This window comes from Archocentrus centrarchus, chromosome 5 (genome assembly GCF_007364275.1).
Source record: "Archocentrus centrarchus isolate MPI-CPG fArcCen1 chromosome 5, fArcCen1, whole genome shotgun sequence".
Taxonomy (NCBI): Eukaryota; Metazoa; Chordata; class Actinopteri; order Cichliformes; family Cichlidae; genus Archocentrus; species Archocentrus centrarchus.
This window is the reverse complement of record NC_044350.1, coordinates 3,787,406-3,807,162: the sequence shown is the minus strand read 5'-3', so window position 1 is coordinate 3,807,162 and position 19,757 is coordinate 3,787,406. Positions and strand designations below refer to the sequence as shown.

Here is a 19,757-nt window from a genome sequence, read left to right as displayed (position 1 = left end):
TGATGTTCCCTTCACGGGGACTGATGAATGACAAAGATCTGGCTCTGCAGCAGCAGCCTCGTCTCCTCTGTTATAGACTGGAAGAGGAGCACAGGTTATGTTAGAAACAAAAGGGAGGCTGTGTGATAGAAGGATAAGGGGGGAAGGGACAGCGTGAAAGGAGAGAAAGGAGGAGGGATGGAGACAGTCACAGTGAGAGCACAAAGTGAGATGAAGAAAGGAAAAGAGGGGGAGGCTTGCTGTCTAAAATGCGTCTCTTCAAGTTCCATCGGCGAGTGTCTTTATCAACACCAGTGGAGAGCGTCTAGCTGATAATTTGCCGCTCTCAATTCCCTTCAATCCATTAAAGGATTTAAATGTTCATTAAGTTTAATAGAAGCCCAGTGAAGGCCTAATATGCTCTGATAAACGCCGGCAAACCTGCCAACCTGTTCCAATTGCTGCTGCGACAAAGAGCCATCCAACTAATAAGGTCAAACTCAAAGTTTGTGCACGGCTCACTTTGTGAAGAGCGTTTCTCTGAGTCACAGCAGCTCAAACTGCAACAGGCCGACAGAGTGTAAATTCATGTCCTCTGAGTAAAGGGAAAAATAGATTGATATCAATGCCTTTCAGCATGACCCATGAAATACAAACGCTTCTTTTACAGATCTGATGGCCCTATAGACAGGAAGACATTGTCTGTCACTGGACTCTTCTAAAATTACCTTCGCTATTGCTTTCTGCTTTGCCACCTTCGTGTTTAAAGTGTGGGGAAAATTCAACCTGTAAAAATCATTTTAACAGAGACACTACACTGTGAATTTTTTACTCTCAACTCGGTCTTATTAAAGTAATAACTGGCTGAAATTAATCATTATTTATAATATGAGATCATTTAGTTATATAACCGTACACGATATAGACAAAAGTACTGGGCCACCTACATATTACACCTATAGGGGCTTCTCAGCCATGGAAACTCATGCCACGAAGTTCCCAGCACACAGTTTTTGTGCTGATGTTAATGCCAGCGAATGTTTGGAACTCTGAGTCAGAAGAGCGTTGACGACTACGAACTATACGCCTCAAACTCAACGACCTCTCCCTGTATCTTTACAGTGCCCGCCATTTCATGGCACTTCCATTTTGCAACAACGCTGCTTACAGTTGATCAAGGAATATCTCGGAAGGGAAGAAATTTCACAAACTTACATGGTGCAACAGTGGCATCCTATCACAAAGTTCAGTGAGTTCGTTAGAACGAGCCATTCTTTCACAAATATTTCTAAAGGCAGACTCCGTAGCTAGCTGCTTGATTTTATACACATGTGGTATTAAAGACATTCTGTTATTCTTCTTTCTGGAATTTAAAAGCACAGCAAGAAGGTTCAAGGTTCAAGCTTTAACACTTTTCCTGTTCCTCCTACTGTCTAAAGTCATGCAAGTTCAATTAACATTAACTGTTTGCACTACCTCATAAACAGTTAAGACAATGGTGGGATGGAAGTATATCCAAATGTTTTTTCTGCTTGTTATCCCATTTAAACTGTTCTGTTAGTTCACCTGCTGATGATTACCTTAAAGCGACACTAAAGAAAGTTTGAAGGGGAAAAAAGAGTCAGTGTCTTATATAGTATCTTACAGTCTTATAGTATAGTTTTACATTTCCCACCATTTCATCAAAGTTACATTGTCTCACCTTGATAACACTATCGCAAATAGCTTCAGCTAACAATGGTTATATGAAGGAAAAGCACATGACTTCTAAATGTTTACTTGTAATACCAGATCTAGAGCTCAATGAGCAGTCACTGTTGTGTGAGTGAGTAAATGAAAGAGTCAGTGACCCAAACCTACTGACTATTTACCCTGGTCACTGCCCAGCCACCTAAGTGGAAACAGTTTGCTCAGCCACTGCTACCGTGTTAAAGTAAATTGCTTTACTTTACTGGCTTAGCTAGAAAGAATGCAGGTTTAAAGTCAAGTCCTGCATTCACTTCCCTTTTTTAAACCTGGAAGTGACTACTTTTATATACAGTTTGAAAAAAGATCCTGTCTTAATTTCATATTGAAAGCACATTCTATCGGTGTGGCAGTGGCAGGTAAGTCAAGTACTCGTGTATGATGCAGTAAGCCCCAAAGCAACCATGAAGCAGGCTGATGGATCTTTCCCGGGGCCTGTTTCCATAAGGAAATAATGTGTTTTACACCCACTAATCTGTCCATATATCACATCCCTGATTCAATTAATACCTGGCAAGGGGAATGATGAAAATCCAGACACACATGTGCACTGCATGAGGGACTACACATATGTACATGTGTATGATCCCGCAAATACATCTAAGTGAGTTACTGTATCTCAGTGGGGATGATATTAATGTCTGGCAAATGTGAAGTGTTAATCTAAAGGAAAGGGTTCAAGATATTTTACTTTTATACACAGATCGAGGAGAAAGATAAAAGGAGGAGAAAGTGAATAAATTAAATGAAGCGTATTTTGGCAAAAGGTTTGTAAAAGTCTATTTCAATGTCTTGCATCAGCGTCTAGCCTATGAGTTACCTCCTGCTGAAGTAACCTCAGCATTTAGTATAAAAAAAATCAAAAATAGCATCCTGTCATTGGTTTGGAGGACAGCACTGTTTGTGTGGTAGATGAAGCCTAAAAGGACCCTTTGCCCATCCTGACCTCCGGACCTTTACAGTGTACTATCAACATTTTACAGCAAATTCATCATTACTCTCAGATACATCAAGAGCACAGAGGCAGCCATGGGGAGCATTTCTAGAGCCTGGGCTGTTACACTGAGAAGTCCTCACAAAGGTTAAAAAAAAAAAAAAGCTTTAAAAGAGGAAGGAACAATATAGCTCTGCACCACCATCTTCCCAAATTGTAAGACCTACTACTTTCTTCACGTACTTTCTTCCAGCACAACTACCTGTGTGTTTTTGAATGTAGACAACTCAGAGATAAATTCTGAAAGGTACACGCAAACAAATTCATCGAAACTACGATGGCCAAGCGGGAAGAGAAAAGAGGAAGATGTAAAATCTTTCAGATAGGACTGCGATCTTACAGGCAGCTGTTTCAGTGATGTTTAATGGATTCAGCGGCTAACTCTTGCGACGCAGGGAGTCCAAACACTGCTTTATTCCCCTCTCTGTTCTCTGACATCTGTCTTCTGTTCACAAATGGCCCTTTTCAAATGCATAAACTCATTCATCTAGTTGTACTCAAACTAGATTAACAACAAAGCTAGTGCATCCCTGTGAGTCCCTGAGCAGACAGCGTGCTGCAGACTTTTGTGAGCTCAAGTTAGCTCTCTGCACTCCGACACCCTTCCAGGGGGGGGAACAAACACATTAACACAGCAGCACGTCACTGTGTCGAGCATTAGAAATTATGTTTTGATACCGATTCACACACCTTACTTCCTGCTGCTGGTGTTTCCATGCTCAGACTGCTTTATTTCAGTGATGGCTAATGACGCAGAGAGTCACTGCTTTGTGTTGCATTCATTCAAATCTACCCCCCCCCCTCCCGACTGGGATGCACATACAGTTTGGTCCAGCAGCTTTTGGGCAGTGATACAGTTTTCACTGGTTTGCTTCTGCTGCCACAACATATTTCAAATGAAATAATTGAGATGCGAAGCATTAAAAAAATTAAAAAATTTTAATGAACATGTTAATTTTTACATTTTATTTCTGTCAGTATTGTTTTCAAATATTTTATCAACAAAGATCAGGTGCAAAATATTTATTTTATGAAGATGAGTCCTACTTTGTTAATGTAAACATGGTTTCCCCTTGACCTTGCTTTCCCTGTTAATTTTCTCATAGTAGGCTCCTCTGGGCGAATGATAGCTTGGAACACAGAAATTATTATTTCTTGTGCTAGCGGTAATGTTCAGCTAAAAGAGCGACATTTAAAAGATGGAGCCCATTTACAGCAAAAGAATTTGGTTTTGTAATTTGCATTTTATCTTTTCACAAGGTTTCACAATATTCTGCTTACTGCTACCCAAATGAGCCACATTTTTCCAGAATATCCTTAATCATGGATTTTAAGTAGCCTTTTTCTTATTACACTAAAATTCTCAAACTGATAGCGTGGCGAACACAGATGATGGTGTTGCTATTGTTTCTATAGTGACCTGAAACACCATTTACATGTGGCCAAAAGGCAAAAAGCTACATTTACAAAAATAGCCGTGTATGTCTTACTATTTCAAATGCATCTTGAAACTTTTAAGTTTTCTTGGGCAGTTTTGTGAAGCAGTATGTTGATAAAATTTTATGTAAATTATTAGTAGGGCATAACAACAACAAAACAGCTCCAAGTACAGAAACAGCTGTCAAATCTGATAAAAAAAAATGATTTGCTGACGCACTATAATAAGGATTTTAAAGGGTTTTTTTTTCTTTAGAAGTGCCACACATTCTCTTATATATCTCTGATGTCTATACTTCATACCACATCTTCTTTAAAGCCTTTAGCTCTACTGAAAAAAGTGCTTCATTATTTATCCATCCATTCATCTCTTCCGCTTATCCTGTTCAGGGTCGCGGGGGTGCTGGAGCCTATAATTTTAGTCCAGTAATTCCCTTATATTAATGGAAACTAACAGGAATGCAGCTAAGCTAGTGCTGATGGACAGGTTGCCACAAGTACAGATAACCTACTGTAAGACGTGGCAGGAAATACAGACTTCAGTCAAGGCAACACCAAATCAATAGTTGTCTAAAGTGTGCCATATACAGTCATTCATTTTATGTAGTTGTGTTCTTGTTGCCTGGCTCCACATGTTCTTCAGCCTCTCGCCCTGGAGGCGGAAAACCAGAGAGAGAACTTTATGTCTCACCCAAAGTTTTTCCTGAAATGAAGTCATGAACACACAAGCTGAAGTGTGTGCCCCACTTTTTTTCAATGCTATCTTGCTACTGATTCTGCAGTCTCTTTTCTCTCTTTAAGCATGGACACTCCATAGCAGAAACAGTGAAGTGACCATGGCATGTTAGACACACTGACTGACAGTAATTATCACCATTCATCATTAAATGTAAGCCAGGGATGATAAGAGCTCTTTATGTAAAATGTCAGCTTGCTGAAATGATGAAAATGATTAAAGGGCATCGGTTTGAAATAGAGACATACATGCTGTACTGGGGCTGAATTGAGCTGACAGCGCAGGGGCTTACGGGTGGAGCAGCCAGCATGCAGGAAAATAAATAAATAAGAAATGTAATTTTACTTATTAAAGAGAAAGGCAGGGTGAGAACTGAGCTGGTATAGAAACATCACAGGGATCTCTGGGCTTGGCTGCAAGTCGAGTCCGTATTGATAAAATATCACCTTCATCTTGACTTAACTATTCTCTCTGCTCTGTCTCGCTGCTTTTCAGTTCAGCACAGCTAACCTCTGCATGAACTCTCTCTGCCATAAATCAATAAGTTGAGCATACTTGGTCAGCTTTTGCAGCAGCATGAGCTACAAGTCAGGAGATCTGTTCTGTTCAGCAGGTGCTGCAGACAACGTCTACCCAGATCTCTGTGGACACCGTGGGCCATGGATATCACACTCTGTCATCTTCTTTCAGACTTTTCTGTCTCTTCTCTTCTTGTTTTCAACCCCTTCCTCCCATTTTCCCCCACCACTCCTCTTTACCTTCTCTATAAATAGCTTGGTATGTCTCTCCTTTGCTGCGTCTACACCCCTCTGGATGTTTTCCCTGGGGAAGCCAGGCAGGCCCAGGCAGCAGTATAGCCTGCTATTCACTCCCCTCTCCTCTGGGAATGGATGAGCCTCGCTGGCCCCGAGCATCCTCCACCCTTCATCATGCAGCAAGCATGATGCTTTGCAGGTATATATATACAAAGCAGGGTCCCACGCTCAAACATGGGAGCACCTGGTAAAATAAGATATGAGAGATTGTGCTGGGTTGAGCTTGCCAGTGTAAACCGAATCAACTCATCAGCTCTCCAGCAGAGGAGCAGGCACTCCGCTGCCTGCTCTTTCTGACCTAATCTTGTGGTTGTGGAGAGGGGTAAACTGGGACGTGTTTATGGTGTATTGTGCTGTTTCCTTGTTGAAAAAGCGCTGTCTCCAGTGCATTTTGTGCTGATATTATGGAAAAAGTTGTGCAGTGCACACTTCTGTGCTTCATTTCCATAACAATTTCGGAAGCTCTGGCAGTGATGATGATGTGTGCTCTTGTGTCTCCGGTGTTCAAATACTTACAAGTTATGAAAAAGAAAACCAATCTGTCCATGTTGCAGCAGGAGTAACATATTGTATATTTATTTAAAGTGGACATATTATTCCCCTCTTTTTCTGTCATGTATATACTGTTACAATGGTGGGTGCTCGTGTTAAGCATGACTAAAGGTTTAAATGATAAGGTCATTGTTTGTACTCCTGTGAGCCAAAAGCTCTGAACACACATTTTTTATACTCTTGGATCTCAATATAATGAGAGGTGATATCTTTAATATGGTAATCTAAGGCACAACTAACTGTGAACACAGTATCCCCAATCACCTGCTGCTGAAGCCTTCTGTTTGCACCGGGCAGCCAATCAGAAGGCAGATGTCTCAAAGGCAACCAGCAACCTCCAGGGCTTAAAATTAAAGTCAGCGTGGAACTTCCAAAAACTGCAATTCCTGCAGTGGCCATTAGAGGCTGGCCCCTAAAAACTACGGAGCACATAACAACACATTTGCTGCCTGGCACAGAAATTTGTTTTAGCCTGTATGCACAATTTCATTCTTTATATGTAATAAGTGTATGGTGATGAAAATCAAAATCAAAAACAACAAACAATCAGCCAGAAATAAATCTCTGCACTACATGTTTTCATTTTAGGGTGCTTCATTATCAGTTTTTACCCCACGTTAGTTTAAAGTAAAGAAACACATTAAAATTCTCTGCTCTGAAAGTTGCCACCTATAGCACTGAGCTAGAAAAATCAACAAATCAAAAATGCATGAGCTGGGTAACGATTGCATCAAAAAGTATCAAGCATTTGGGAGAGTCCTATTACTCTGGGATAATGCGAGAAACACTTTAGTACACCTAACAGGTCGAGTTTTCGGTCCTCACTCTCTGTCTGCTGGAGTCCCGAGGGGCCCTGCGGCGGTGCACGATGCCAGTTTGTAGCCTTGAAGATTCTGAAGGGGGTCTGTTTACTTACATTTTCATGAATATTAAATGTTAAAATTTTGCTTTGTTAGGCATATTGACCTTATGCTTGACTGTAGAATGATCCCACAGCTTCTGGACTCTGTATTGTGCATCACTTTCTGACGAAGTGATCGTCCGCTCAGTTTTGATTTATTCTTTTTTGAAAACAAACTGTTCTCAATATGCCGACACTGAATGGATACTTTTTTTCTCATTTTTGGCAGAACTAATGAAAAAAAGATACAGCCATGGATGATACAGTCAGATCCGTTAACTGACTATAAATGCAATGATGCAAAATACAATATTGTAAGCAGAAGTCCGTCATTCAAACTACGACACACCTTTAAAAGTATTGTAAAAGCTCTGTCCCATGACTAGCTTGAAATACTTCATATGCAGCTAAAAACAAAATTGAATATCATGAAAATGTTTCTTTTTTTCAAATTCAAAAAGGTAAACTTTCATATATTCTGTGGTCATTATAGTGAAATATTTCAACCTTTTCTTGTTTAAATTTTGATGATCATTGTGTATAGCTCATGAAAATCAGAAATCTTAAATTATTAAACTCTTTACAGTACAATACTTGGTTGGGGTTCCTTTACAGCACCGATGCAACGCTGCATGGAAGCAGTCAGCTTGTGGCACTGCTGAGGTGATAATGATGCCCACTTTGCTTTGATGGTGGCCTTCACCTTCTCTTTTTTGGGTTTGCTACCAGCAAAGTGTCAGAATGGTTCGTTTTGGCACTGTGGGCAGGTGCAAAGTACTGGTGGAAAACAAAATCATCATCTCAGCAGGTGGAAGCATGAAGCGCTCTAATATCTCCTGGTAGATAAAATTTGGATTTGATAGAACACAAGTCTAAAACCAGCAGACATGTCACCCCAAATCATCACAGCCTTCACACTGGACTTCAGACACACTGGGTTTGTGCTCCGCTCTTCCTCCAGGAAGGGGAAGGACCTTAATTTCCAAATGAAATACAAAATTTACTTACATTTGAAAAGAGGAGCAACAGTCCAGCTATTCTTCCCAGCACTGGTTCGATGCTTCAGTTGTTGTCTCGGGTTCGGGAGTGGTTTGAGATCAGGAAGTCGACAGTTGCAGTTCCTTTCTTTCAGACGTCTGTGCGTGCACGGTGGAGCTCGATGCACTGACACCAGCCTCAACCCGCTCCTCCTCCCAAGTTCTTCAATTTACTTTTGTTGACAGTCCCCTGAAGGCGACAAGGAAGCAGAGATGACCGCCACACTTTTCCCTTCCACTCATCTTTCCATTAATATGTTGGTTCCACTTCCATTAGTTCCGCTCTCCATTTCCACAGTGAACTAATAATAATAACAATTTCTTTGACAACAGGGGTGATATGAATAACTTTGGCTCTCTTTCCTATTAAATATTTTACTTGTTACAAGTGTCCAAAGTAAAGTAAAGATGAAGATTAAAATTAGATTTCCAATCATAAATACACTAAACCCAATATTTACTAATACTATTTGCTTCGTAATGATCAAAATAGTAATAAATAAGAAGAATAGAAGAAAAATGATCAGTAATGAAAAATTTATGATTGTTTTTTATTTATGTGAACAAATTTGAGTCACTGAGAATAGTAAATATGAATAAAACAGCTCAACTGTATTTTGATTATTTTCTTTTGATTATGATTATTTATTGTGGGGGCATACAAAGCCACAATTGTGAAAATTATATCAATATCCAAAAGACCTAAACATATGCTAAACTCTATGTGTGCGTGTGTGTGTGTGTGTGCGTGCCTTACACTGATTCCTGTCCTTTCCAGTTGTTGGCTCTGTCGACCACTTTGAACCTCTTTAAACGTATCGTGGCACTTTACCTTATAAGTTCAGAAGCAGAGGGTGAAAAGTTGAATCAAAGTCTTCTCTGAAGGGAACATCTGCATCACAGCGTCATGAGTCTCTCAGCATTCTTCTCCCTCCACCGGCTGCACTGCTTTCTTGGTACCAAGGACAAAATGCTTACACCACAATGGAGACATTCAGCGGAAAGAAGAGCCTCTGGGGAGAAAAACTTCAGGGAGAGTCTGAAGAAAGATGAGATGAGGAAGAGGAGGGAGGAAGGTTAGTGTAGGTGTAGAGGTAACGAGATGAAGCTTTAATGATCCCTGTGGGGAAAATGGGCCACTGCAACAAATGCTAAGAAGACACAGCGAGAAAGACAGAAAGAAAATGGAAAAAAGAGCAGAGAAAACCCTCTAAATGTAAATGTAACACCATTGAACAAACCACTGTTTTTACAGCATGTTAGACATATGGGAGACTGCAGTAAAGGACAATGAGTATTTAATCAGAGGGGAATATGAGGACATATAGAAAAAAAACATGATGTGAGTGAAGATAGAAAAGACAAGGACGAGGAAGGCACAAATGTATAAAACATTCATTTTCTCAATCTGGCCAATTTTAAGACTGTTTCTGTTACATCATTGTTTCTTTATTGTGACAATACTACGTAAGTAGGTAGGTGATGTTTCTAAGTTGGCCATAGGTGTGAACATGAGTGTGACTAGTTGTGTGTCTCTGGCTTAGCCCTGTAACAACCATTCAATATATCATGATGAGTTCATTACTGAATCATATACGATAAATTGGCAGCCTGGCCAAAAACAGCCTTAATCCAGGCTTCATGCATGCAGGGAAAGGCATCAGCCCTTTACAATACTAAACAGAATAAATAAACCCAACAATGTTTGCATTCATTTAAAAAAAATAATGCGTCATTATAATATGGAATAAGCTGAGGTACTCGGGTTTGTAATCCAATCCAGTGCACATTTTAAAGGTAAACTTCATCAAAAAAGATGCAGTCACTGCATTAAGTGTCATTCTTTCCCTTAGTGGCTGCTCGCCTCTGTCACAGATCACTACCTTCTTATCAGTGATGAGCATTCAGTATCAAATAGTGTGTGTGTGTGGGTGTGTGTGTGCGCATGCGTGTGGTGTGTGTTGTGTGGTGTGGTGTGTGTGTGTGTGTGTGTGAGAGAGAGAGAGAGAGAGAGAGAGAGAGAGAAATTGCTACTCTAAGACGAACCCATGAAGTCCAACTCTCTTTCCTGAGTTTATTGCAGGACACAGTGGGAGGAGCCAGGATGGAGGTGTTTACAGCAACAGAAAATAGATGTAAAATAAACTGTCTGCTCTCTACACACACACACACACACACACACACACACACAACACACTATATATATATATATATATATATATATATATATATATATATATATAATATATATATATATATTTTCACCATCAGGTTTGCAATTAAGAATACACTAAACACAATATTTACAGATACTAGTAATTATTTTACAAATTGCTTAGTAATTGTCAAAGTATTAATAAATAAGAAGGTAAGAACAGAAGAAAAATGACCAGTAAGAAGACTGGCATAAGTGTAGTAGCATATGTTGTTGGTTGCAGCAACACAAACATGATGTATTGGGTGTGAGCCCAGCCTGGAGTTCTGCTCCCATGTGTTGCGGTTATTTACAGCTCATTTGTCATCCAGGAAGCCACATGATTTTGTTCCTTTCTCTGTAAAATGAAAGTCAATACTGGCTGAGCAAACTTTACTCAACTCAGTTTATTGAAGTTTTTCTCGTCTTCTGATGCAATGTTTAAATCTTGTCAAACAAAGCCATGAATCTAATGTAAACGCACATTCAACAGACTTATTTTACTCTAGGATAAGTCTTTGGAGATTAACCAGGGTGATAAGCAGAGATAAAAGCTGCTTTCTAATGAAGAAAACTTTAAAGGTGCTGGTGATTCAAGCTAACTCTGATCAGGTAATATTCTCTGTTGTACCTGCGAATCTCAGTCTTGGCATGACAACCTTGAAACTTGAATCTCATGGAATTATATTTAGGTCAAAAGTCACGCGCAAGTAAAAACACAATCAGTGCAAAAAAAAAAATAAATAATTTCGTGAGCGCAGGTATTCATTCCTCGTGAATAAATTCATAGAAGTACGCCCACGTTGCACCCCTGAGGAAAGTTAACCTTGCACCTCCTGACCCACAGCTTATATATAAGCTTATATATATATATTATATATATATATAATATATATATATATATATATATATATATATGCACTTTCCACCACCAGCGTCCAATCAACTAACCGTTCTCAGTTAATTCACTCTTAATGCCAATTTTATAAAACAGTTTATGTGCAAGGTGTCCATCGATGTCTGTGCCCTGACCCAAGTGTTTATGGCATCAATGAGATGGGTGTGTCACTTCCAAATTATAATTCTTTTTGGCATTTGTAGCTACAGTTGTTAGGGGTGTATTTGAGCTTAAACCACAAACTATTACTAAAGCTCCTGAGAAGAAGAGCTTTCCTCAAGATGTTTTCGGTGCCTAAATTTAACAACTATTATTATCATTATTATCATTGAAAACTATCCACACAGTGCTACATGCAGCACCTACACCTAAATGTAACAGTTTTTAGTGCACAGTCTGCCTCCACCTCCTGGATTTTGTAGATCTCTAAAACTGAACCATTTCTCAGCAGCCATTATAGCCGCATTAGAGTCACTTAATGTGACTGCATCCATTTAGAGTCGTGCCTTGGAGGAAGTCATGAGTAAAGTTTAGGTTCGACCCAGTAAGGTTGCTGCAGCAGCTTTTACACAAAGTAACCAAAGCGCTCACTGAGACGTGAAGCCGGCATATTCAGTTCCCATCAGTTTAATGGCACGAAGTGCATGTCTGAAAAGGGCTTTCGGGCGCTTTGATTTAAGGCAATGTCTTCCAGCAGGTATAAAAAAAATGTAAACATGCCCATGTACAGTCATGATAAATGTATTTGCATTTCTCCTAGTATGTGACAAGCTTATTATCCCAAATAAAAATCATGTTCCTGATTTTTCACTCCGCAGCAGTCGTGTCTGAGAAGTCACAATCGTGCCTGTTCTTACTTAACAGTTTCAATCTGAAAAAGCTTGAAAACCACTTTACTTTAATCACCCACCATCCTTGGGCACTCAAGCGCCCTTGTGGAGCGCAGTAACATGATCTACTAACTCTGTGCTCTCTCTTTGCTCGTGAGCACCAAATGAACAATTTAGGAATCAAATCAGTCGCCCTCAGTTCTATTCCACCTTTCATTTCTTCGTTTCATCTGCCTAACTTAAACCAGCGCACGTCTTCGTAACTGTCACCAGTCATCATCCGAATTACTGTTGGAAAAAAAACACACCACACACACGTTTGCATGTGTGAAAAGGAGAGGAGGGGACCACTGGTGATGGAAGGAATGATTGTAAATTATTTCATACTGGTCTGAGTTTTCTTAAGAGGCAGCCATTTATGTGGACTTGTTCTCATAATTGGAGAGCGGGGAATTGCTGTTGGGACTGTGAAGCAAATCTAAAAACAAAACTAGAAAGGACAGACAATGGCTCTGCGTCTGTGCGTGTGAGAGCCAGTGAGGGAAAATAAGAGCGAGAGCGAGGGTTCGGTGTTCTGGTGAAGCTCCTCTCATCTCTGTGAAGGCTTTTATCGTCTCTGGTCGCAGCGTCGATGAGGAGCGTTACAGGCGGCTAGAAAGAGACGAGAGAAGGAGAAGCTTGTTAGAGCAGGGAGGTGTTGATGAGATAATTACACAGCTGTCACAGTGCCTGTCTGGCCCAAGAGCTGGTGCCATCAATGAGTGTGTCTGTACATATACGTGTGAGTGTATGCATTTGCTTGAAAGGATGTACATTTATGTATCATTCTTTTCCAGATACTAGTCCGATGCACATTTTTGATTGCCATCATACGTTGTCGCCTATCTCGCTGCGTGCATGTATAGATGGCGTATGTGTGCGTTTATACACTTTGTGTAGAGTAATGGCTGCACTTTTCCATCTGAAATGTTTTTTGGGGTGGAAATGAAGTTTTGAGCATCTGCTCTTTTCAGTCATTTCCTCTGTCTGTGTTTCCCTCTTTGTGTTTGTTGTGTTATATTTCTTTAAAGGCGACACTGTTGCTGTTGGCTGTATCCAGTCATCGCAAACGCTGTGGGCGAACTGCTCTATGACAGGCCATAATTCTTCCGTGTTGACTCCAGTCACATACACTTCCTCTTTCAGCCGGCCATGACCACTGCTGCCTTTTCAAAAGCATTGGCAGGCCTGGCTGATTTGAAACATGCCTGCGACACGAAGTGCCAGGCCGCAGGCGGTCACACGGCGAGCCGCCGAGCGAACCCACTGGTCAGATGGAGTCGCGGGGGTGAGAAGAGGGAAAAGTAATGGCGGAGTGGAAAGTTGACCGCCGCCCTGGGAAATATGTGTTGTGTCTCTGAGTGAGTGGGAACAAGCTTCCAAGTTGGCGGACAGCTTTTTCATTTGGCGCTCCCCGAGATGTGGAGGAGAGCAGCACAGAGAGAAATTGGTGGAGGTGTAGGTGGGGGTGATGGTTTGTGTTTCTGTTATGAAGAGAATGCTGTGAAACAGAAACAAACTCAATTTCAAGCCCAGGGTCCTCGAGGAGATGCACTCGGTCCCTCCGCCCGGCTCCACCAAACAGAGGCTCAAACAGAGGCTTTAACCTCTTTGTTGCCACAGAGTTTTTGAGACAGAGCTCTGCTACTGGAGGTCAGCCAGTTCCCTTAAAAGCCTTGTAAAGCACTTCTTTTAGAACTCTCTGAAAATGGGTGTTGATGGTGGAGGTGGGATGCAAAGAAAGAAAGGGAGAAATAGAAAGAGGATTGGGCTTTAGTTCTGCTTTCCTGCATGCATGATGAGAAGAAGTTCGGGGGGGGGGGGGGGGGGGGGGGGTGTATACAAAGTGCTAATTACTGCCTGTTCTCTGTTTTATTCACACAGTTGCCGTCACATTAAAGCAAAGCAGCAGACATGGCACTAAACCCTATCGCTTGTATACGAGTCATAATTCAGGCAGCTAGAGCAAATTAGATAAATGACTCCCACCACCTTCAAAGACAGAGGGATTTCTCATTTGAGTGGAAATTAAATTAATACCACTGGGAACGGCTTGTGAATCTTCACACGGTCTGTGGTGGTGATAACACGCCGCCTCACATGTTTTCGGATTCAGGGAGTGGATTTATTTGTCTTTATTTTTTCGTGCTTTAATAATAACAGGATAGCCGAGCAAAATTCCCTCGGTGCACTGAAGAATTATTAAATCCACTTGCACCGGTACGCTGCTTTCATTATGTCACTTTGGCGGGCCGGCGAAGAGCAGTCAGGGGAGTGTAATTGGCGACATCATTTGTGACCTTGGCTAGAGAGCAAGGGCCATCATCGATACGATGCAATGGGATGTCGGCGCCTTGAGGAGGGAGAGGCACAGAGAAGCCTGGTAGATGGAGGAAGGGATAGATGGCAAATGGTGGCACTGCCATCTGTCTATGTGTTCTGACCCACTGCCCTCCACGGTGGCCTGATGCCCAAATTAGGAGGAGTGACACACCAGCGAACTGCAACACATGAGAGGAGCAACAGCCTTTGCACAGAGAAATTAGAAGATCACGAGACTCCACTTGGCAGGATTTTTATGGAAAAATGCTCCTGTCTTATTACTCTAAATCATGAAGTGGAGCTTCAGTAGAGAAGAGTGCTCCATCCCCATTACTTCATTTTACACTCATCCTAGTTGCCTCTATGAATTGTGGGTGTTCTTGACCCAGTGCAAGCCACAAATTGACACTTGAGAGCAAAACACAAAACTCCCTCTCCAAAACAGCAGCCAGTTCAGAGTTAGACTAACCCAGATTAGATCTCTTCATTACTTCTGAGAATGGCTGACTCCTGCTATTTGGAGCCACCAAAGAGCCAGACAACCCCAAATCATTTTAATAAAGTGAGCTGCAATATAAGTGATTGTGTGTGTGTGTGTGTGTGTGTGTGTGTGTGTGTGTGTGTGTGTGTGTGTGTGTGTGTGTGTGTGTGTGTGTGTGTGTGCGTTTTCATTTGTGTTGAAGGCCTGTCAGCCCACACAGGTGTTTTCAATAATTCTGGCTAATTAGCACTTTTTCAGGTTACACTTGGGAAGAACTAGAAGACTCTAAACGTTAAGTTCTTTGAAAAGCATCTTTTAGGGATTTTAATTAATTTAAAAATATCCATAATTATTAGTGCAATTTGGTGTGAATATTATTACTGACGTTTTTCTTCTCCTGATCCTGAAACCAGGAGATGCTCTGCGAAGCAGTGTCATAGTAGAGAGTTTTATAGAAAGCTAGAACATCAGTTTAACTTTAATTTCATTTACTGACATCAAACTTGGAGGGAAGAGAACACAACTTTGACTCACTGTTGTTCCTGCAATTCAATCAGTGATGTGTTTATTTTTCTTTGTCTGACCAATATTTATGACTAATGCTAAAGTCCCACTAGGGAAAACACTGAAGACTGCAATGTGATCAAAATTATAGCAACTGTGCGATGAACTTGCAATTCCACTGCCTTCAAAATAATTGCTTCAGACACGGGATGAGGTCTGCAACTAATTGCAGTCAGTTGCCATCTTCAGAGTGATTTTGAAGTGTCAAGACAGCAATAAGATACTGTCAGTCTATCAGTCTGCAGCTGAGTGGGGTCAAGTCAGCAATTACATGCAGTCAATTTACATGCAGTTTGTGATAATACAAAGATTAACTGTGATAAATCTGTGATAATCTGTTGCAAAGATGTTGCTGTCTGCATACACAGAAACTCACATAAAGTACTTTAGAGTCCAGAAATTGTTTGCAAAGCTTTGCCAGTTTGTGAGAGATTTGATTGCAGTCAGTGTGACAGGATGTGACAAGGCGACCTGTGCAACTGCTTTGAAACTGGTTGCACAGACAGTGGTTGCATGCTCTGGGCGATGTGCTGGTTGCCGTAACTACTTGCAATTGGTCACTGAATCCAATACATTCAAAGCAATCACTGGGCAACTGCCAATTTTTCCTAGTCACAGTGAGGTTGCTCTCTGATTTTTACTCCAGTGCAACCGAGCCATAATATTTTTGAGACTGTCCTCCCACAAAAAATGAAATAAAATCACCTTTAAAGCTAAAAGTTCATGTGAAATGTGCACCCATCTTGGCACCTTTAGAAGTGGAAGAGACAGGTTTTCCTTAAAGCTTAGAAATTGAACTTTCTAACATGTTTGAAGACAGAACAGTTTTTTTTTTATCCTAACAAAATATTATTTGTGGCTGAACCTAAACTAAATGGTAAATGAAAAGAAAGTGCTGTTATTATCTGTGCTTAAACAAACAGAGGCACTTTAATGATTACAGACACTTCTGCAGACAACTTCAGTCTTTGTTTTCACTCTTATTTTTGCTCCATGGCATATTTACTATATAAGTCAGTCTCTACTCTCCCATCAACTGTGTTTCCAGCAGCGACGTGAAAACTGTTTCAGTGAGGAAGCGCTGATAAACACAAAAACGCAGCAGGATGCTGCAGACAGAGTTTTGCTCAGACAGTTTGACGTTAGTGTTAGAGCTAATGTTGGATTTGATGTTTCTTTATGTCTGCTGCATGTGAAGGGAAATAGCTTGCTAATGCGTTAGCCCACGTTTCTAAAGCAATGATTCTATAGGGCTTTTTGTCTTAGCTTATTCTGTAGTTTTTGTGTTTGTTTTGTTTTTAACGTCAGAAATATTTATTGCGGTATTATTGAAAAGAACCACAGCAGTATTTGTTCTTTAAGTTATCGAGAAAGTCAGATGTCAGTCAAGCACAAAGTGCTCACGCGGTTCTGAGAGGACATCTAATCAGGCAGAAGTGAAAACACCTGTGTGAGCGTACGGTAGCTGTGCAGATGCTTTAAGTACTCATTATGCACATCGGCTTTTTTTCCGTCTGTGGACAGACAGACATTTCGGTCGGTGGTGCTTTTCTGGTTTTCAGACATCATAGTTACTTATCAACTATAACAAAAGCAGATATGCAAATGTGACCATTTCCTTTTTGCCAGCAGGCCGCCATCTACAAAACATGCAAATGCACAAAAGTGCAACTTCCGAACAGTCAGTCTCATCACTTCTGAACGTTCACTTTGCAGCATTTTCCAAGTAACAACAGAGATCATTTCACAGTTGTTTTCTGAAAAAATTATTTGAATGAGAAAAAAAAAAAAACATGAAATGGGCTGAGGGGGGGGCAGGCCTTTGCTGTTCGCTTACTGCTTTCAGGCAAAATGGTTGCATAGTGTAGCAAGAGAGACAGGAAAAGAGCAAGTGTCAAACAGAAAGATGAAGATGAGAGACCGAAAGCTAAGAAGTGTGAAGTGTTTTGTTAAACTCATTCTAATGTGAGGAACATCACTTCACTGCTTGACAAGCAGCCTTGGGGCAGAGATCATATTAGCTGGAAGTGCTGAAGGGGTGAGATACACACACACACAAACACACACACCACACCTGCGAGGGCACACTGTATGGGTGCTGCCAGTGGGTAGAATTAATAGTTCACCAGGATCTGCTTTTTCCTCACCTGTCCATCCCATCCTGTCACTCAGGTGTTGGGATGTGTTTTGATAGAATGTGTTGTGAATTTTTGATGCAGCTGTGTCGTAAATAGGCACGAAACAGGAACTCAAGCTGACAGACATTATAAGAAGAAAGACAAGTTCATGTGAGCTGAAAGTTATTTACATTAAATTTGAAGTGAATATGACTTAAAGTATGTGCGGCCCCTTTGGTGGTCCATGAAGACAGGCCGCTAGCAGTCATTCGCAGTAAATGGAGGTTTTAATTTTAAAATTTAGCAAACTGTATTATTAAATGTTTGCATTTTTATAACAGCAAGATGAACTAAAAAAACAAACTGGATTTGATATATGGACATACTATATGTCCTGGGCTGCATTATACAGAGTTACTAAATTATGTGCTACATTTCAAATATCTGATGATTCTTTCTTTCTTTCTTTCTTTCTTTTGGAGGGGGGGTGGGGGGGGGGTCCTCTGTTGGCAGGAAAGATTTATCAAGTGGGAGAAGGACATCCTTTGCAACAAGTCAATCGTCACTAGATCATAATGACTGTGTAAACATGAAGAACACAACCGGACCGGGCCGTAAAGTTTAGCAGTCAGTTTTATATAAAAAAACACAAGGACGCGTTATTAGCTAATAATTAGATGAGCTTTTTTATTTTTTAGCCATTTAGGACTTCCTCAATCAGCACTGAAATGACTTTGTCTAAACAGAGCTTTGCATGCTGCTTTTTAAATGTTTATTTCAACAACAAGCTCAGGCTAATTAAGCTAAGTGTTAGCTATTTCAGGTGGGGCAAATAAAATAAGGATTACTTAAAAAAAAAAACATGACACCACATGATTACCAGGTAAAAGAAAAAACCTTTACTAAACACACCTGTGGTACAAACATTTTTGCTATAACAAAGCTAATAATACCGTATTTTTCGGCCTATAAGTTGCTCCAGAGTATAAGTCGCACCAGCCAAAAAATGCATAATAAAGAAGAAAAAAACATGTGACTATAAGTCACATTTTTGGGGGGAAATTTATTTGATAAAATCCGAGACCAAGAACAGACATTTCATCTTGAAAGTCAATTTAAAATAATAATGGATTAAAGAACAGGTCGAACAGGGTTATGCCTACAGTATGCTAACGTAACACATTCAGCTGCATGACGCATAGACTACAAACTGAGTACTGGTATGTTAACGTAACATTAACAGTTATTCAGATAACCATAGCATAAAGAACATACGAACAAGTTTACCAAACCCATCCATCCATCCATTTGCTTCCGTTCATCCTGTTCAGGGTCGCGGAGGGCTGGAGCCTATCCCAGCTATCACAGGGAGAGAGGCAGGGTACACCCTCTACAGGTCGCCAGCCTGTCGCAGGGCCAACACAGAGAGACAAACAACCTTTCACACACCTATGGGCAATTTAGAGTAGCCAATTAACCTAACCCCAGTAAGTTTACCAAGTTTACCAAACCAATCCATTGAATTCTTCATCCTCTGTGTCACTTCTAAAAAACTCCGTACACTCTGTAGGTAGACGAAGCGCCGCTTCCTCTTTCGTCAGACTCGTCGTCAGTTGCAGTTCCAATTATTCTGGCCTTTCTGAATCCCGACAGGATGGTTTGGTTGTCACTGAAGCCCATGCTTTGTTGATCCATCCAATGACTTTCAGGAAAGTTGGGTGGCGCATTCTCCCGGTTGCCGTGAAGCTTTGCTCTCCATCCATCATCCACTGCTCCCACAGGTTACGCAAGACTGCCTTAAAGCTCCGGTTCATGGAGATGTCAAGTGTCTGAGTATTTTGGTTAATGTGTTAATAATTTCACATACAGTATAAGTTGCTCCGGAGTACAGGTCACACCCCCGGACAAACTATGAAAAAAAGTTCGACTTATAAGTGTTAGCAATCTCTGACTGACTTGGCTTCAAACAAAACAAATCTGCATTCATTGTAAATACCTGAATATTATTGCAGTTAGTAGTAGTACTGGACTGATTTCTAGTCTTACTCACCACTCAGAGTGGTTTGCACAATAAGCTAAATTCACAGCTTTTTATCCCATGCATTTATGGACCTC

At 40.8% G+C, this 19,757-nt stretch overlaps 1 protein-coding gene across 1 annotated transcript in view; it reads left to right on the top strand.

Moving 5' to 3' along the window:
- The window catches only part of epha8 (eph receptor A8), a 146,480-nt gene that overhangs the window by 8,669 nt on the left and 118,054 nt on the right, over positions 1-19,757 (top strand). The gene's annotated exons all lie outside the window — the stretch shown is intronic.